The 9,518-nt window shown below is 35.5% G+C and overlaps 1 pseudogene; it reads right to left on the bottom strand.

The window, feature by feature from the left end:
• Positions 1–3,644: 3,644 nt before the first annotated feature.
• LOC100599449 lies at positions 3,645–4,177 on the bottom strand (annotated as a pseudogene).
• Between the last annotated feature and the right edge of the window lie 5,341 nt (positions 4,178–9,518).

Below are 9,518 nucleotides of genomic sequence, written 5' to 3'. Positions count from 1 at the left end.
AACCTAACTGAAAAACAAATCGATGGTAATACCTGTTTTATTATACAAAGACAAAATTTACTTCAGGCATGCTGGGAAAGTTCAACATGAAAGTTTAATATGAGGTAATTATTAAAGTACTTCATCACATATGATTTTGATGGAAATCTGAAAGGTAATTGGTAAAACTGAAAATCTAATCTCCATTCATAAAAGCATTTAAAGGAGGAATCTGAGAAAACTTTTCAAAGATTCTTAACACAGTTTTCAAAATAGAAACAAAATATTTATTATAAAACCTAATAGAACCTATATGGAAGAAACTATAAAACTTGGAGTCATGTAAAATTATACAAGAAATAATGGAAAAACACTTTTTTCCTTTCCCTTTTCTTTTTTTTTTTTTTTTTTTTTTTTTTTGAGATGAAGTCTCACTCTGTCACCCAGGCTAGAGTGCAATGGTGTGATCTCAGCTCACTGCAATCTCTGCCTCCCACGATCAAGCAATTCTCCTGCCTCAGCCTCCTTTGTAGCTGGGATTACAGGCGCGTGCCACCATGCCTAGCTAATTTTTGTATTTTTAGTAGAGACGGGGTTTTGTCATGTTAGCCAGGCAGGTCTAGAACTCCTGACCTCAGGTGATTCTGCCTGACTCGGCCTCCCAAAGTGCTGCGATTACAGGCAGTGAGCCACTGCGCCCAGCCTGAAAGACACTATTTTTCCAAAGGAGATGACCCTATAGTGTATATCTGGATCTTTTTTTCCAAATTAGCATAAACATATAAATAATTTTTTTAACTTTTCAAAATAATTCTAAATGTTTCAGTGGAGGACTACATGTGTAAGATTTGTCAAAGACTGAAGAAATTACTGAGTAAAGACTTGCCCTATGATATAGTAAAAGTATGTAGAAACCACAGTAATTTCAATAGTCTGCTAATGGCATGAGATTGGTGGGGAAATCCATGAAACGGAAAAAAAAGTTCATCATAAACTTATCAAAGTTAGTTCATGCAACAGTCGCATTTTAAGTTAGTGGAGAAAAAAACCTTGTTCATCTAGTCAATGGTGCTGGGAATTGTGTAAATGATTCTAAAAGTTAAAAACACAAATACTGCAAGTTCTCACTTGTATGTGGGAGTTAAAAAATTGGATCACATGGAGGCAGAGAGTGTAAAGATAGATAACAGAGACTGGGAAGGGTGAGTGGGGCGATGGGGAGAGAATAAAGAGAATGGGTTAAAGGGTACAAACATACAGTAGAAGAGAAGGAATAGATGAAATGCTTGATAGCAGAGTAGGGTTACTATACTGAACAAAAAATGTATTTTACTTAGGCAATGGACATCTTAAATACCCTGACTTGATCACTATGCATTATATACATGTATCAAAATTTCTCATGTACCCAGTACATTTATACAAACAAACAAAAACAAGAAAATTAAGCAAAAAAGAAAACCTTTGCTTACAAAAAATAATGATAAAAATACAAGTATGCTTTGTATTTCAATTCATAAGTATTAATTTTAGATACATACATAAGTATAAATGAAAGAGACAAACCATAAAATAAAATATTAAAAGCTATGCTCACATTAAAAAAGTATATACTAAAAATAAAAACTCAACTTTAAAGAAAAACAGAAATATTTATTCTGTATATGGTAGTCTAAATGTTATTATTAATACTAAATATATATTAAATATGTTAACTATCTCATTCTATACCTAAGTCCCCCAAAATAAATTATGGACATAAAATGCAATTGCAGGTAAAGAAACAAAGGTTGAAAAGAAAGAAAAGTAAAATAGACAAATAACCAATTAATATTGAAAATATTTTCAACCAAAGAAATGCAAAATGAATCTATGGTATTGTAATTATTGTTGTTTTGTGTTATTTAAATTAGAACAATTAAAATAAAAATTATACCACTGCATTTGCTCTGTAATAGGTATGCTTTTACATTGCTGACAAGAACGCAAATTTGTTCAGAGTTTTAAAAGAAAATTTGGTAATATGGATCAGTAAGTCTTAAAAATACATATTTCTCTTGTTTCTATTATTATTGTTCCATTACTAAAAATTTATGCTAAGAAAGGATCAGAAATTGGTGTATCCTCATTGCAGCATTATTGTGACATAAAATATATTGTAACATTCAAAAATTACTGTCCTCAATATTTCATGGCATTGGAAATTCTCAAGTTATATTATCAAATGAGAAAATTAAGTTACAAAGAGTATGTGCACTTGAGGCTAAACTCATTTTGAAAATTTCAGCAGTGAGCTATCTTCTTTCTACATATTAACAGCATGTACTCCTTAAGGTTAACTGTGGTTACTATGTCTATGTGGTAGAACTAAGGCTGTTTGAGATTTGTGGAAAGAGTAAGCAGAATATGTTTGGAAGACAATAAGATATAAATAAAAGGAATGTAAAAAATTTAGAACCCAAAGTTGAAGGAAGAAAGTGGTAGAAAATTGTCACACAATTTTGTTAATTTCCTAGTAGCTCTTAGGTTTCTAAGAACAGGTGAGAAGTTGGTGGTCCAGGTTTGTGGATGACATGGGGGGAATGGTAAAGGCCAAAAGTCTGACTCAGTCTGACCATGCAAGGATATCAATTAAAGCATTTAATAGTTTCTAAACTGTAGACTTTGTTTCTACAGGCTAGTTAGGGAAGCCAATGATATTAAAAACTGTTGTGATCAACTTAGAAAATACTGTAAGAGCAAGGGACCAAAGATCATAATGAGGTATTGAAATGTAAAAGACGCTGGATAACCAAAGCAATCTGGAGGAAAAAGAACAAAGATGGTGAGAGGCATCATACTACCTGGCTTCAAAGTACTCTACAAATCTATGGTAACCAAAACAACATGGTATTGGCATAAAAGCAGACACATACACCATTGAAACAGAATAGAGAACTCAGAAATAAATCCATGCGTGTATAGCCAACTGATTTTCAACCAAGGCACCATGAACATGCATGGGAAAAAAGGATAGTCTCTTTGATTAATAGTGCTGGGAAAACTGGATATCCACATGCAGAAGGAGGAAACAAGACACCTATCTCTCACTATATACAAAAATCAACCCAAAATATATTAAAGACTTATATGTAAGTCCCAAACGATAAAATTACTATAAGAAAATATAGATAAATGCTTCATAAAGTTGGACTGGGCAAGGATTTTTTTTAATAAGAACTCAAAGGCACAGGCAACAAGAGTAAAAATAGACAAATGAGATTACATAAAGTAAAAGCTACTGCATAGCAAAGGAAATAATCAATGGAGTGAAGAGACAATCTACAGAGTGGGTGAAAATATTTGCAAACTGTTCATCTGAGAAGAGACTAATAACAAAATATGTAAGCAACTCAACTGAATAGCAAGCAACCAAATAATCCTATTAAAAATGAGCAAAAGATCTAAATAGACATTTTTATTTATTTTTTTAAACATACAGAAAACTTTATTTACAGTTGAAAACCTAAACACAATCTTGGATTCTGAATCTCTGATACTTCTAGAGTCTGTTGATCAAATGGCATAGCAGCAGGCAGGGAAGCAAACACAGGGGCCAGTCCAGATTATCTTACTCAAGAACACTGCCAAGAGGAAGTGAAGGTCTGATTCAGTCTTGGTCTGAACTACATCTCCCCACACCGTGAGATCACCATATGTACCTTGGCCATATTATTGGTGCCTGTGGGAATATTTTCAATCTTTCTCATCAGTAGAAGTCCATCAATGATTTTTGCAAACACTACATGCTTGCCATCCAGACCATTGCACTTACAGCAGGTGATAAAGAACTGACAGCCATTTGTACTGGGACTGCTGTTCACCATGGAAAGCAAGACTGGAGCTGGGTATCTGATTTTAAAATTTTCACCTGCAAATGGTCCCTGGTAAATGCTGGTGACTCCAGTAACATCTCCATTAACAAAATCTCCACCCTGAATCATGAAATCCTTTATCACCCTGTGAAAAGTGCTCCCTTTGTATCCTATTGGAACCCGATCTTTTCTGAATTCTCCAGTGCAGAACTGCCCAAATTTCTCAGCTGTGTTAGGCACAGTGTCTACAAAGAGCTGGATCTTCATGTGGCCAACTTCCTGACTGCCAATGCTGACATCAAAGAACACCACGGGGGCCCAGGGCTTGAATTTGCCACCACCATGGCTTTGACTCAGAAGCAGAAGTCTGACATTTTTCAAAAGAAGACATACAAATGGCCAACAGATATATGAAAAAATGTTCAACACCACTAATCATCACAGAAATGCAAATTGGATTTCATTTTACCCCAGTCAAAATGACTATTATCAGAAAAAGTGAAAGATAACAAGTGTTGGGAGGATAGGGACAAAAGAAAACCAACACTGTTGGTGGAAATGTAAATTAGTACAGCCACTGTGAAAAACAGTATGGGGGTTCCTCAAAAAATTAAAAATATAATTACTATATGATCCAGCAATCCCATTCATTACTGGGTATATATCCAAGGGAAATTAAATCAGTATATCAAAGAGATATCTGCACTCCCATAATTATTGTAACACTATTCACAATGCACAAGATATGGAGTCAACCCAAATGACTATCGCCAAATGAATGGATAAAGAAAATGTACATATATGCAATGGAATATTATTCAGCCATAAAACAGACTGAAATCGGCCGGGCACAGTGGCTCACACCTGTAATCCTAGCACTTTGGGAGACCGAGGTGGGTGGATCACTTGAGGTCAGGAGTTCAAAACCAGCCTGGCCAACATGGTGAAACCTTGTTTCTACTAAAAATACAAAAAATTAGCTGGGCATGGTGGTGGATGCCTGTAATCCCAGCTACTTTGGAGGCTGAGACAGGAGAATTGCTTGAACCTCGGAGGTAGAGGTTGCAGTGAGCCGAGATCACGCCATTACACTCCAGCCTGGGTGACAGAGTGAGGCTCCATCTCAAAAACAAAAAACCAGAATGAAATCCTGTTACCTGCAACAACACAGATGAACCTGGAGGACATTATGCTAACTAGAATAAGCCAGACACAGAAAGACAAACACCACATGATCTCACTCATGCAGAATTTTAAAAAGTTGATTTTATAGAAATAGTATAATAATGATTAGCAGAATCTGGGGATGGGAGCAGGGACATGTATAAAGTTACAGTTAAAAAGTGTAGAGGCCGGCCAGGTGCAGTGACACACACCTGTAATCCCAGCACTTTGGGAGGCCGAGGCAGGTGGATCACCAGAGATCGGGAGTTAGAGACCAGCCTGACCAACAAGGTGAAACCCCTTCTCTACTAAAAATACAAAATTAGCCAGGCGTGGTGGCACATTCCTGTAATACCAGCTACTTGGGAGGCTGAGGCAGGAGAATCGCTTGAACCCGGGAGGTGGAGGTTGCAGTGAGCCATGATGGTGCCATTGTACTCCACCCTGGGCAACAAGAGCAAAACTCCATCTCAAAAAAAAAAAAAGAAAGAAAGTGTAGAGGCCAAGATTTGCTGAAAAAAATCACTGACATGAGGCAGATTGCTTAATAGGTGAAAAGGCATACAAATTATTTAACATGTATACACAGGAGGCTTCAGAATGATGACCTCAAAGATACAAGGGAAATGATTAACTTTTATAAAGCTGAGGTTAACGAAGTATGGACAATGGTCTAGAAGTATGATTGAAGTAAAGGGTATGATCTAATGCTAATAGACTGAGCAGGAAAACCCAGCAAGGCCTGTCTGTCTAGACTTTTCTTGGTCTCTCTGAGCCTGTGTTCCTTCCTTCTAGGTGTGGGGCAGGGCCCTCTCTGAAATGGGGGTCTTATGACCTACAGTCGAACAAGATAGGTCAGATCATTTCTTTATAACCAGTTTTTACATAGAATATTTTTAGATTTTATGTCTAGCTTTGGAGAAAAGGGGTTCTGGTTTCTATGACTCACCTTGAAGAAGAGGGATTCTAGTTTCTGTGCCTACTTCCAGGGTTTTAGGGTGGGGAGGAGAATGGAACCTAGGGGGGGCAGGAGAAGGTCAGAGAAAAACTTTTGTTTCTGAGGCTGCCACTGAGGCTTTCATTTTGGGATATTGTTTTCTGAACCTCAAGAAGAGGAAGAATAAATTCTGGTGTTCTGTTACACGGTAGGGTGACTACAGCAAATAACAATATAACATATATTTCAAAAGATGTAGAAGAGAATAATTTGAATATTATCACTACAAATAAACTGTCAATGTTTACAGTAATGTAAATGGCAATTGCCATGATTTGATAATTATATATTTATATATGAGTTGAAACATCACATTGTACCCGTAAATATGTGCAATCATTATATATGAATGATACATTTAAAAAACAGACTAACAAAAAAATATCATGATGAGGGTGTATGTAGGAGTGAAACTCAGGGGGGATGAAATGAGTACTACAATGTAATAATAATATAATCTCGAGGGTGAAAAAGTTTAAAAAATTTTTTCCTCCAATTTTTAAAATTTTTATTTGAAATAATTTCAGCCTTTCACAAGTATTGCAAAAATTTTAAAATAATTATTGTGTAATCTTTATCCAGATTCTGCAAAAATTCTGTTAACATCTTACATAATCAAAGAACAATGATCAATGTCACAAAATTAACACTGATATAATTCTATTATCTAAAGATCTTATTCGAATATCACCATCATGGCTCACTGCAGCCTCGACTTTCTGGGCTCAAGCAATCCTCCCACCTCAGCATCCCCAGTACCTGGGACTACAGTTGTGTGCCACCACACCTAGCTAAGACTTTCCTCCTAATGGCTCCTTCTTGTCTGAGATCTATTCATGATCATGTGTTGCATTAATTACCATGTCTTAAAAGTGGATAAATTTTAGTGATAACAATGTACAAGTGCCAATAGGTGACTGAAGTGAAAGGGGGGTGAAATCACATTAGGAAAAATCACAGAAGTCCAGAATATCATTCATTCACTCAATAAGTTCCTTTTGGTCTCTTAAATATGTGCCAGGCATATAATTATGTGCTGGATATTGTCAGTAGTAGAGTAAGTATGTCATAGTTTCTGACCTCACAGAGTTCAAATCTTACCCAAATACCAGTCCCTTTAATGATTCTGACCAAAAGAAAAATCCAAAGAGGTTAATAGTTTGATAATTCACCTTGAAATATCTCCAATTATTCAACCACCAGAAGGACTCCCTTGCCAAGTTGTATGTTTTACACTTTGCACTTTGTTGGAATTTAATAAAGGTAATGATAATGATCAGTATCACTGCCTAAAGATGAAGCTCAACAACATTCACCACCATCTCCAAGTAAAAAGAGAGTTGAAATATAAATCAATTTTATTCTTCATATAGTATTTCATATAGGGAAAATGTAATACTGTATATCACATGAGTTGTCATGCTAAGAGTTAAATGACTATTGCATTTCCAAATAAATGTCTGCATTCTATATTAAGTAATAGATAATAGAATGCTGAAATGCTTCTACTCTGAAAATAAGTGAATTACTGATGGTACTCCATGTCTCCCCACTGCCTATAAGGTAAAACAAATTGCCTAGTTTAACATTCAGGCTTTTTTTACAATCTAACTCTAACCCTTCTAGCCATTCTCCATTTTTCATCCTGCAGGAAAGTCTTCCTCCATTTCAAGCAAACACTGATGTACAACATATCCTGCACTCTGTCTCTCTTATTTGTACTGTTTATTCCAAATTCAAATACTTCTTCTTGCTCTCTAATTACCCATCCTTTGTATCTCTGGTGTAGTAATTGCTCAATACATGTTATTAATTCTCTTGAATGTTTTAACTCTTAAGGTAGAGGAAACAAAACCTTGAGAACATCAGTCTAAGAACACTGGCCTTAACCTATCAACAATTAGAATGTGCTTATCAAACAATGTAAATAATGAAGACCCTGGGGATCTTTCCAGGCATTCATATTTGTAAGCTATCCTGGTTGTTTCTGCCCAATAAGCACTTTCTTACAGAAACTATAAAAATAAATAGGACATAAATGTCTCTTAGAATTCTTATTGCATAGCGTTCCCAAGGGTTTATTCTCCTGAGTACTACATGTTATAAACCAAGAATACAAATAAGTATAAATAGCAGTCCTGGAATATGAAACACTTACAACAAATCTAAAAGGCGTATTCATTATTATTCAAAAGCACCTTCATAGGAATATCAAAAATAGTGATGGCTGCATATAAAGCTGAGTCCTTTCAGTATTAGAGAACAATTAGGCTCAATTATATAGAAAGACTGAATGAAACATTAAGTGAAAAATCATTATGCAAGCAGATGACATAGTTTTCTTTAAAACAAATAAGAAACTTATGATTCTAACCCACCTTTTAAAATCAGCCAGTGTAAAATTTCAAGCTACTTTGAATGATTTGAAATGAAACGTTATACTACAGGATTGCTGGTCTACTTTCCAACTTAGAAATGAATCTCTCACTATCCGTATAACATCATCCGAGAAGGCGGTGGCATGGTGTTATAAAATACTTGAATACCTGGTTCACTCTGAGCCCACCTTAATACTCATGAACATGCTGTCTTGCTGGCCTTCTCTACCTTTCCTCCCAGTTCCCAAGATTCTGACTACATATTATGATGAAAAATCATCTCGATATTTTACATCCTTCTCATCAAACTTCCTTTCTTGTGTCCTCAACTGTTAGAGTGCAGGCAGATACATAGAGTATTACAAATAAAACACAAGAAATAATAATTTTCCTTCATATTTTCTATCATTTGCTCATGAAAATCACCTCAAAAGAGGTTGCCTTGTGTCTTGTCTATGAATGACAAATGTGGAAATGAAATCTCTCTGAAGAAAATCAATAGTGAAATCTTGATGTTTAAAAACAATATGAGTTGCTATTGAATTATACATCAGTGTCTTTAAAATCTGCGTGCAATTTCAGTGCTCCAACTTATAAAAGACTTGCCAGAAGGAGAGAGAAGCAAAAGGGACAAACTAGTTGAGAACATTCAATCATTGTGATATAGATATTTGGTTAATTGTACCTCTGAATTATTTGGCACCTTACCCAAAGTGATATCTCAAGAATTTACTAGATTCTGAACTTTTCAACGTTATCCATTTTAAAAGAAAAAAAGCAGTGGCTTGGATAATCAAACAAGTCTTTAACAGTGAAATGTACTTTTTTGCTTCAACTTGGACATAACTGGCTCTGCTTCTTTTTGGAAGTTTACACTCCTTAACACAACATCATACTAATTTATGTATGTAGAGCTTCCCTGTTCCACATGAAAGACAGATTATTAGCAAAACTAAGAAGCAGAGAAGGTTAGTCAGAGATGACCTCCACCTTCTCTCCCTTCTCATTTAATGTACATCTTCTCTCTCAAACTACAACTTTCTCTCACTCCTGATATTCATCTCAATTCCAATTCTGACTCTTGTTTCCTGCCAATGACAACTACAATGCTTGCTCTAATTGCCATATCCAGGGTATCTTGATTAC

This window comes from Nomascus leucogenys, chromosome X (genome assembly GCF_006542625.1).
Source record: "Nomascus leucogenys isolate Asia chromosome X, Asia_NLE_v1, whole genome shotgun sequence".
In the NCBI taxonomy this organism is placed as follows: domain Eukaryota; kingdom Metazoa; phylum Chordata; class Mammalia; order Primates; family Hylobatidae; genus Nomascus; species Nomascus leucogenys.
Note: the sequence above shows the minus strand (reverse complement) of the source record. Positions and strands in the feature narration are given on the sequence as shown.